Raw genomic sequence first — 12,246 nt, forward strand, 5'->3', positions numbered from 1 at the left:
CTCATCCAAGTCCTTTGCTGTCTCTGACAGAATTACAATGTCGTCGGCGAACCTCAAAGTTTTTATTTCTTATCCACGGATTTTAATATCTACTCCGAATTTTTCTTTTGTTTCCTCTACTGCTTGCTCAATATACAGATTGAATAACATCGGGATAGGCTAAAACCCTGTCTCACTCCCTTCTCAACCACTGCTTCCCTTCCATGCCCCCCGATTCTTATAATTGCCATCTGGTTTCTGTACAAATTGTAAATAGCCTTTCGCTTCCTGTATTTTACCGCTGCCACCTTCAGAATTTGAAAGAGAGTATTCCAGTCAACATTGTCAAAAGCTTTCTCTAAGTCTACAAATGCTAGAAACGTAGGTTTGCCTTTCCTTAATCTATTTTCTAAGATAAGTCGTAGGGTCAGTATCGCCTCATGTGTTCCAACATTTCTATGGAATCCAAACTGATCTTCGTCGGCTTCTACCAGTTTCTCCTCTGTAAAGAATTCGTGTTAGTATTTTGCAGTTATGGCTTATTAAACTGATAGTAGGTAATTTTCACATCTGTTAACTACCTGCTTTCTTTGAGATTGGAATTATTATATTCTTCTTGATGTCTGAGGGTATTTCGCCTGTCTCATAGATTTTGCTCACCAGATGGCTGTCAGTAGTTCTAATGGAATGTTGTCTACTCCTGGGGCCTTGTTTCGACTTAGGTCTTTCATTGCTCTGTCAAACTCTTCACGCAGTATCATATCTCCCATTTCAACTTCATCTACATTCTCTGCCATTTCCATAACATTGTCCTCAAGAATATCGCCCTTGTATAGACCCTCTATATACTTCTTCCACCTTTCTGCTTTCCCTTCTTTGCTTAGAACTGGGTTTCCATCTGAGCTCTTGATATTCATACAAGTGGTTCTCTTTTCTCAAAAGGTCTCCTTAAATTTCCTGTAGGCAGAATCTATCTTACCCCTAGTGATACACGCCTCTACATCCTTACATTTGTCCTCTAACCATCCCTGCTTAGCCATTTTGCACTTCCTGTCGATCTCATTTTTGAGATGTTTGTGTTCCTCTTCGTCTGCTTCATTTACTGCATTTTTATATTTTGTCCTTTCATCAAATAAATTCAATATATCTTCTGTCACCCAAGGATTTCTACTAGCCCTCGTACTTTTACCTACTTGATCCTCTGTGGCCTTGACTATTTCATCTCTCAAAGCTACCCATTCTTCTACTACTGTATTTCTGTCCCCCACTGTTGTCAATCATTCCCTAATGCTCTCCCTGAAACTCTCTACAACCTCTGGTTCTGTCAGGTTATACAGGTCCCATCTCCTTAAATTCTCACCTTTTTGTAGTTTCTTCAGTTTTAATCTACATTAAATAACCAATAGATTGTAGTCAGAGTCCACATCTGCCCCTGGAAATGTCTTACCATTTAAAACCTGGTTCCTAAATCTCTGTCTTACCATTATATAATCTATCTGAAACCTTCCAGTATCTCCAGGCTTCTTTCAAGTATACAACCTTCTTTCATGATTCTTAAACCAAGTGTTAGCTATGGTTAAGTTATGTTCTGAGCAAAATTCTACCAGGCAGCTTCCTCTTTCATTCCTTACCCTCATTCCATATTCATCTACTACGTTTCCTTCTCTTCCTTTTCCTACTATCGAATTTCAGTCACCCATGACTATTAAATTTTCGTCTCCCTTCTGTACCTAAATAATTTATTTTATCTCATCATACATTTCATCAATCTCTTCGTCATCTGCAGAGCTAGTTGGCATATAAACTTGTACTACTGTGATAGGCATGGGCTTTGTATCTATCTTGGCCACAATAATGCGTTCACTATGCTGTTTGTAGTAGCTTACCTTGTAAGGTGGCATGGTCTCCTGACCTACATTTCTTACATATTGCGACCTAAGCATCGTATTCTGCATATCAAGACGTTTCATTCGAGCCCAAACTCGATAGGGTAGAGTAAATTTTACATATTTCCATTTAACTGATATGCAAATATAATAAGTAAATCGCAAGTGTGGACCGAGATTAAAATGGCGATGCTGGCGCACAAAAATATTCAAAACACGATCGCCACAGCAGTTTTTGTTTGGTTGAGGCAATCAGCCCGCTGGAAACTCCGCAGGAGGGTGACTTAGCACGCAGCTGTGCTGGCCGGCCGACCGCCCAGATATCAAAATAGTTTTATGCCTGAGAAAAGGGATAATGGCCTATGTGTTCACCTTAAAAGCAAAACCCTCTGTACTGTTTGGGAGAGCGCCAGCATACGCATTTCTGATGGACCTAGTGCGCAGTTTCAGAGTTCTCACAGGTGGACAGATGCTATATATTTCCAGATTGGTCGGCTTAAATGGAGCGCCATCCTCCCGTTTTTAAGAGTAACGCTGATTGGCGGACTATTTCTAATGCAATGAGCCGGAGAAGTGATGGAATGACAGCAGATGATATAGCCTTTCGCTTTTTGCATGGAGAGGGGTCGTTCCAGTGACGCTCTTGAAGCGGGAACACGTAGTGGGAGCGAGTGCGCTCGTGCGTGTGTGCAGAGAATGAGAAACAAAGTCTCTACTCAGTACTGCACTGAGAGAGCACCTCTGTCGCTAGCGAGTCGCAGTGATACTCTATACTGAGTCACTCGCGATTAAGCGCTTGTTCACTGTGTTGGCCGTGACACTTAATGTGCAGTGTGAACACAGACAGAGTAGTAGTTGGCGCCTGCAAGCGAACATTGAGTGGCATCACGGTGGACTGTTTATCTGACTGGTGTACCACGCCAATAGTTAGACTAGGGGTAGATAGGAGTCCTTGACTTAATCAAGGGGTAGTGTGAATTCGGTTGGTGAAGGTCAATCCAGATAGAAAGAGATAATTTTGTTATTTTTCAGCGGCGAACAATGCAGGCATCAGTCGTTGTAGCTCACGGTACTGTGCGCTACAGCGTAGGCGAGCCCCATCTTTCCTCTATTAGAAATAACATACTTCATTCACGTCACTCCATTAAATTTCTCACACAACAGCCTCGACCGTACTTAGAAAAATTCAATCGGATAATTATTCATGTTGAGTTGGCCTGGCTCTCAACCATTCTGCCGAGTAAATCACATTCTTAAAGAAAAGGGATAAAAGAGCTTTCCCACACTTTGTATATGAATTTCATTGACAAGTTTCCTACCCATAAGAGGTAATCTCCTATTTCGAAAAGAACCCGGAAATTTGTGTATCAGTTCAAAAATAAAAGTTTCACTTGATTTTCTCAGATTTTGCAATAAATAATATTTTCTGTTCGTTTAATTTTTTTCTCACACTAATACTCCAGTACCCATGTATCCCACTAGTTACGTAAGCAAATAGAACTTTTTTGTGTCTTTTCCTTACAGCGGATGACTCCAGAAGATATTTATTGCTGAAAGTTTTTCAGGCATTTCTTTTTGGTACATTAGGAGCGTCTGTCTGACTTCTGTAGTAGTGTGGGTTGGAAATTGCTTCTTGCAGGAGCCAAATGGTACTTGTCAGATCAATCCGTTGCGCAACCCGTCAACATAACACCCACATACTGACAACCTGCATTCCCATTTTTTATTCATTATTAAACCTACTCCTGCAGTACCCCTATTTGATTTTCTATTTATAACTCTGTATCCACCTGACCGGAAGTCTTGTTCCTCTTGCCACCGAACTTCACTAATTCCCACTCTTTCTAACTTTATCCTATCCATTTCCCTTTTTAACTATTCTAACCTACCTGCCCGATTAAGAGATTTGACATTCCATGCTCTGACCTGTAGAACGCCAGTTTTCTTTCTCCTGGTAACAACGTCCTCTTGAGTAGTCCCCACCCGGAGATCCGAATGGGGGACTATTTTACCTCCAGAATATTTTACCGTAGAGTACCATACAGTAAAGCTGCATGCCCTTAGGAAAAGTTACGGCTGTAGCCTCCCCTTGCTTTCAGCCGTTCGCAGTACCAGGAAGCAAGGCCGTTTTGGTTAGTGTTACAAGGCCAGATCAGTCAATCATCCAGACTGTTGCCCCTGAAACTACTGAAAAGGCTGCTGCCCCTCTTCAGGAACCACACGTTTGTCTGGCCTCTCAACAGATATCCCTCTGTTGTGTTCGCACGTACCGTACGGCTATCTGTATCGGTGAGGCACGCAAGCCTCCCCACCAACGGCACGGTCCATGGTTCATGGGCGAGGGAAAATGTAGGTAAGCTTTCGTAACTATTACTAGACAGCCCACTGAGCCGTAGCAGGAAGCGCAAGCATCGCGAACATGACAGCAGACACAATGTCTTTCTGCACACTCTGCAATACGGAACAACACCATGCAACATCCGTGCTCCACCTCTCCAAGGCATTCTACGACAGATGAAAAGTTAGAAGCAGGGAAATCTGTCCTTAATTGAGGCACTACACTGCGGACGGAACTACTGACCCCACTGGTTAAATGAGCGCAAATGGCCGCCTAACCTGCTACAGTGCCGCGAGGTTTGGGTTTAAAGACCCGTTTTTCAGAGATCTCGTCGTCAGTGTCTTGTCATTCTGTCTCCATCACTGATTCCGATGGAGTGACTCCCTCGCTAGTTACAGATTAACTCTACTGGCGAACCGTGATGTGCTACTTGCTGCCTGTTTGAATACTTGAACTACAAGACTGCAGCCTGCCGGCTGTGGTTGGACTTACACGCTCCACATTTTCGCCACCGACTGGTCACTGCCGTGACTGATAGAAGATACCAACTTACTGTGCCCTCCTCTCGTGAAGTGCCAAACCGACTGGCTTCAAGCTGCCATCTTCTGCTTGTTGATTGGGCCCCTGAGGACCACCAACGAGACAGTACGCGTACCGCCTTCCTAGCAACACTCTCTGTGTGTTGAGGGAGACCTGGACACTGTCTAATTATGCATTGTTGAATCAAGTTTTATGGCAAATCGGAAATAAACTTCACGTAAGAAAACTAGTTTCACTTGATATCCTAACTAATCTCCTCTAACAGAGTTCCTCTCAATATTATACAACAGCTTGCCCTAACAAACAACAAGTCAACTAACCATTATGCGGAACATAGAATGGCCAATAAATCCAGCAATACGCACTGTCTCATAATAACACTTACTACTGGCAAAAACTACTATGCAGTGTAATGAACAAATGCAGAAGGCCATATCTACATCTGCATCTACGTAGATACTCCGCAAGCCACCGTAAGGTGCGTGGCAGAGTGTTCCCTGTACCACGACTTGTCATTTCCCCTCCTGTTCCACTCGCAAATACAGCGAGGGAAAAACGACTGTCTGTACGCCTCCGTATGAGCCCTAATTTTTCGTATTTCTCGTATGTTATTTTCGTGGTCCTTATATGCGCGATGCATGTTGGCGGCAGCGGAATCGTTCGGCAGTTCTCTAAATTTTCTTAATAGTGCTTCCCGAAAAGAACGCTGCCTTCCCTCCAGGGATCCCCATTTGAGTTACTGAAGCAACTCCGTAACACTTAGTTTTGTCCGAACCTACCGGTAACAGATCTAGCAGCCCTCCTCTGAATTGCTTCGATGTCTTCCTCCAATCCGCCATGGTGCGGAACCCAAACACTCGAACAGTACTCAAGAACAGGTCGCACCAGCGTCCTATATGCGGCCTCTTTTACAGGTGAACCACTCTTTCCTAAAATTCTCCCAATTAAACGAAGTCGACCATTCGCCTTCCCTACCACAGTTTTCACATGATCGTTCCACCTAATATCGCCACGCAACGTTGCGCCCAGATATTTAAAAGACTTGACTGTGTTAAGCTTGACGCTAGTAATACTGTGTCCGAACTTTACAGGTTCGTTCTGTCCACTCATCCGCTTAACTTACGTTTTTCCACATTTAGGGCTAGCTGCCATTCATCACATCAAATATAAATTTTGTCTAAGTCGTCTTATATCTTCCTAAAGTCACTCATCTTCGACACCTTACCTTACACCACAGCATCATCAGCAAACAAGCGCAGACTGCTACCCACACTGCCCGCAAATCATTTATGTATATAGAGAACAACAGCGGTGCTATCACACTTCCATGGGGCACTCCTGACGATACCCTTGTCTGTGATGAATACTCGGCGACGAGGACAACATACTGGCTCTTAAGTAATTTAAGAAGTCGTCGAGCCACTAATATATCCGAGAACTTATTCCATATCATCGTGCCTTCGTTAACAGCCTTCAGTGTGTAACGTGCGCGCGAGGCACACAATACTCATTAAAGCCTGTACTATGGTAAGTGAGCGGGGTTTACCTTACGAGACAGGGTTTTTGTATAGATATTGACCGCGTGTACCTGAATGGTGGCTAATCAGACTTACACCCAGTCTGTAATAACAATGATACGTCAAGTAAGTCCGAAATGCAACTACACGTCAGTACGGACAAAAAGCAACACACAGATGCTACCAATTTGTTAATAATACGGTCGCCAGCCTAATTAGGCATTAACTGAATTTCTTCTCTGTACAAGTTGATGTACATTCATCCAAAACAACACGTAGTAACACTGCATAATATAGTAAATTTTAGAACCAGAAAATCTATTGAACTGATAGTTTCACTTTCTGTACTGATATGGAAAAACCATGAATACATAACATTACACTATAATGTATACTACCAAACTTCGTACTGTCTATTGATCTGATTAAAATCGGGCATAGGTTACGCTAGAAATAGCACTTTGGGGCCACACACAAAATGTCAGTTTTGATAAATATAAAACACTGATAACTTTTGACATATATATTGACTTTAACTTTTGCTAGTCAAACCAATTTAGAACACTTCAGAATTCAAATGAATAAAAAAAGGGGAGGACGGGGGGCCTTGAAACTGTTGTGATCACTGTATTAAAAAAATTAATTACTGACACCGTTATGCGCTCAAGATTTCCAATATATGAGTTACTAGTCTCTTTATCTTATTTCCTACTAATTTATATACCTTTATATCTGTCTCGAAAATAATTAAACTTCATTACTAAATCAATATTAAAGTTATCTTCCAACTTTATCAGACCTTCGTTATTCATTTACTAGTTCATTAACAAAACAGTTCTTTAAACACCATTCTAACATAGTTAGGTCTGCAAGTAATTATTATTAACACAAAATTTAATTTTTCATTTCAGGACACACGGATTGCACAACATTTGGAAAGGACCCTATCTAGGTTAGTTGTGAGGATAATTAAATGATAGGAAAGTTCTGGTAAAATTTAAGTTGTTATTGCATAAGTCCTTCTCTGATCCACACGAATACACTACTACAAGTTTCAACCTGCTTGTATCGATGCGGCGGTTGGCGGGCGGCGCGATGGCGAGGCACAGAGCACACATACAACCACAGCTATGGCTCTTGACGTATCGGCACTTTAATTCTTCTTAGCGTCGCAATACTTTTCCGTTTAGTGCCTATGGAATTTTGCCATGCTGTATGGGCGTTGGAACGGCATACCCGAGGCTCAATGAAACTACGTCTTCCAGGAGAGCCTCCTCGCTCCAGAACGTGTTGCTCAGACCAACGCCAAAATCCAACTACTACTGCTGAGCCCGTTGTGCCGTGCAGCGCACGTGCGCGTTTTCCCGCGCTCGCCTGCCATCCACCTTTTACTGCTCTCTTACAGACAGGGTATTCACCCGAGGTTTTGCATTCTACATATTCTAACACATTGCCTACGTATGGACCAGACGCACAGTTACAATTTTAAACATGTTACAACAGCTTCAACATTTGTTACATTTCAATTCTATTACAATATTGCTTGACATTTTACATAAACATTAATATTCACATTGAAATTTGTTTACAGTTTTCTTAACACAATGACATGAAACAAAAAAGAAATGAAATCAGAACATCGATTACACTAATTTATCGAAAAATCAAATGGAAAAAAAAATTACTTATATGTACAATAGTACAGCGTTGTTGTTGTTACAAGTGGGGCACCGTGTCAAATGCTTTCCCCAGATCTAGAAATATGGAATCTGCCTGTTGCCCTTGATCCATAGTTCTCAGTATATCATGTGAGAAAAGGGAAAGCTGAGTTTCGCGTGAGTGATGCTTTCTAAACCTATGTTGGTTCAAAACTTGACCATAACGTAGGTCGATGTCACGGAACAGATTTTCGGGACACAACAGTTTATTTTAACTGTAACCAGGGATGACTGAAGTACGCTAAACCAAATTTATTTCGAGTTCTTTATCACCACCAAATACGGTCACTAAGTATCGTTGTAACTACACTGTGCAACAGAATTAAAGGATTACTTCCCCGAAACTCAGTGATTATCTCCTATCACGATGCATAACTTTTAAAATTGGCTCAAAGGTGCCTACAACCTTCCTCTAAATAGTACAAAAGCGCGGGGACCTGCAACATTAGTCTTGACTTGGCAACGCTTCAAACAGCAAAGTGTCGACACATGCGAGAAAAAGGCCACAGTTCAAATGTTCATGTAAGCTGTAAGTTTGGTTAATTATGTCACATTGGCATCAAATTTCACTCCAATTGTGTCCAACGTCTCCCTGGACGTATCACACAATGGGAAGGTCATCAAAAAAATGGCTCTAAGCACTATGGGACTTAACATCTATGGTCATCAGTCCCCTAGAACTTAGAACTACTTAAACCTAACTAACCTAAGGACATCACACAACACCCAGCCATCACGAGGCAGAGAAAATCCCTGACCCCGCCGGGAATCGAACCCGGGAACCCGGGCGTGGGAAGCGAGAACGCTACCGCACGACCACGAGATGCGGGCGGGAAGGTCATCATAGCACCTCCTACTCACGTATCACCTCTTCCTTCGATGCCTCTACTACGGAAGTCAGAACCGCGCTCATCGTTGAGATCACGCGGTTTTCTTATGGGTGGCTGAGAAAAACATTTCAAACACACCGCAGCACAGAATCCAGACGAAAAGGCCTCGTCGGGTGGCATAAATGGCGTCAATTAAACAACTATTTTCCCTGGGACGTTGATTCCCACATATTTCGCAGTCGGAAATAACGGTTCAAAGTGTGTCGGTGTTCATTTGTTCCCGAGAGAATTTTGCGCCAAACTCTCCTGGGAACAAAGGAACGCCGACGCGGTTAGGAAACACAATAACATAGTGCTCACCGCGTTTTGCGAAGCGAAAAGGCGTTTATAAAAATACGAAATTACAAAAAGTACGTTAATATGTGTGTGCAGTGCCCTCAGAACGCAAAAGTAGAAGAATCAGTCAGAACAAAACGGGAGTAATAACAAATGTATACGCAAAACATTTTGACAAGCCAAAGGCTTTTTTTAATAAACAAAATCAGTGGGTGTGTTAACTCGTCGATGAAACTCACATTTACTTTGTTTGGTTTGAGGATGACAAGCTATCAGTGCAGGACACTGTACAGTTGATCTTTCAAAACCATATAACGTAAAATCACGGTAAGACCAAAGCGAACAAAAACTTTCTTTAGGCCTCACTTTCCTAGATAAGTTACAAACTAAAATATGTTCACTTTTTATAATTTTCAATAAACAAAACCCACTGATGATGTCACAGAGGTGCTGAAGCATGTTTGGGTAAAAAGAAAAAACAGTGTATTTGCAAAAAGGTGGAACATATATCCTATAATTTAACTACAAACATGGAAATAAACACAAGAGATGCAGATCCAAAAGATGAAGACTTTCTTATGCCAAAATAAACTAGAAGTTCCTCACTAAACAATACAAGCAATTACCTTTCATTCTATGGCAGAAAACGAAAGGATATTCAATTATACGTATACAAAAAAAACAATAATATGTGATTAAGTACTAATATGTAGCATTTTAACTTACTTTACCAAGAATATTATTTTTTCGGAAATAATTTCGTTGAACTCTTGACAGGAAAATTTTAAATTACTCAACAACATAATCATCAATGTAATTGTGTTGGTTTGCATTTTATCGCGTTCCTTTGTCGATTTAGCCTTTACGAAAGAGAACATCCTCTCGATGTTGACTTCACGAGCTGGAACTACAAAACAATATTCTGTCAGTTTCTGTAATTCCGAATAAAATTCTTCATTATGCTGTGATTTGGAATAACCTGTCCACTTTTCATGTGGCAGAAGCTTTTTAAAGGCATTCGTGCAGTTTTGCCACTAATCAAAGACTTTTTTGCTATCCAACTTCACTATCCTTCCCGAGTTGGAACATGAGGTAATGTCATCCACTGAAAGTGCTTTGATTTGGTGCTAAATTCACACGTCCAAGTTTTCAAGCAATCTTTGTCAATTATGAGGTGTGGCATCGCCCGCTCGATCGCCCGCACTTCCAAATACGCGGGCGCCAGTTATCGCCGCCGAGTTTCCTACAGCTCCATCACGGCACGAAGGCGCTGCTACGACCGATATCGCCGCTTCCAATGAGGTGCAAGCATCCCCTCTCCGGAGCTGCAGCAGCGAGTGTACCTAAGTTTGAACACTCATGTACTGAGCCCTTTTTGTGTGTTAGACAGCTGAATAACGTTTTCAGACTTTCGTAGTGGCCAGGGATTCACATCTTCTGATAGACATTGTACTGAGGAGTGGCAGATTTCTAAATCTTTTGTAACTGCGTATGTTTTTGCATACAAATCTACAGTTAGCTACTGATGCTGCAAATACAGCAACGAAGTTATGTATTTTTTTACTATTTGATATTAGATGTAGAATAATAGTATCTAAAATCCCTGTTCATGAACGGAATCTGTTCCTCGCTCCTGTGTCGAATAAAGAACCACACAGCGTGCAAGTAAGCCATCAACGTCTGGCGACGAGCAAACGGAAAGTGGAACTAGGAGCCTTGAACACCAGAGTATAACTTTTTTTGTTTCTATTGAATTTTCTTTTCTGTGTGTGTGCGTATATTGTATTGGCATACGTAACCTGAAATATTTGAGGAACCATGCCAAACTAGGGAGAGCAACATCTAAGTGCTGAGAAGCGTTTAATATCTCTTGTTTAGTTTCAGAGTCAACAAATAAAAGAACTGCTGTCAGCAGTATCTTGCCTCGTACAAGCGCAAGCATCCCAGCAGCAAGAGGCGCCAGAAGCTAAAGATGGGATTCAGCTGTTGCATCCGCCCTTCCAGAAGTTCGGTGAGATGAAGGAAACATGGAAGACTACATAACACAGCTGCATCAACGTTTCTATGTGTACAAAATCGCAGGTTAATCACGTCATGCGTTTTTCTTTTCTTCTATAGGAGTCTACAGACAGCGCCTCCTAGTGAAACTGTTTGCCCTCAGTGAGCCCCAGATCCAGCCCTACGAGGTTATAATTGCAAAGTTAAACGGCTGTTTTGAGAATCAAAAACGCATTGCTGCTGCACGATATAAATTTTTCCACACGCAACGTCGTAGTGATGAAATGTGTGACGAGGGCCTCCCGTCGGGTAGACCGATCGGCTGGTGCAAGTCTTTCGATTTGACGCTACTTCGGCGACTTGCGCGTCGATGAGGATGAAATGATGATGATTAGGACAACACAACACCCAGTCCCTGAGCGGAGAAAATCTCAGACCCAGCCGGGAATCGAACCCGGGCCCTTAGGATTGACAGTCTGTCGCGCTGACCACATTTTTTTAAAAATCTCAATCTTATAAAGAATGGATTGTGGAATTGCAGGGCATGACTAGAAACTGAAATTCAGTTGTCTCTGGGGTGTAACTTATTAGAATGAAATGCTTCGCAATGCTGGTATTCAGAGTCTACCAGACCAGAGATGGAGGGCCGAAATTCTAACGAGTCGCAACCCTAGCCTCAGTGAAGTGCTTAAAGTTACCGACGCACGCGAAGTTCAAGATCTAGCCTAGAAAGACTCCTGTCTACCAGTTACCGCGGTCCCGGCACTCCCACGTTAGCATTGCGTGAACAAGACTGAACATACTACGTACAGCGTTTGCCGCGCCGACGCCACACTAATTACAATGCCACAGCTCCGCGCAAAGCGAAGTAATGTGTGAAATGCTATGCCACCCATGATCACAAGAATTGCTTCTTCAGACAATATGAATGAGAATTTTTCCAGTCTGCCTGCAAAAGATTCGAAAGCCCTCCTCTGTTTCACGTAGGAACAACGCAAAGCAGGAACGGATGGGAATCAATGTCATTTTATGTTCAGATTCTGCGCCACCTCCTGTTCAAGAATCAGACAAGGAAAGACGCAGAAAACGCACACACACGTGTTT

This window comes from Schistocerca americana, chromosome X, assembly GCF_021461395.2.
Source record: "Schistocerca americana isolate TAMUIC-IGC-003095 chromosome X, iqSchAmer2.1, whole genome shotgun sequence".
Taxonomy (NCBI): Eukaryota; Metazoa; Arthropoda; class Insecta; order Orthoptera; family Acrididae; genus Schistocerca; species Schistocerca americana.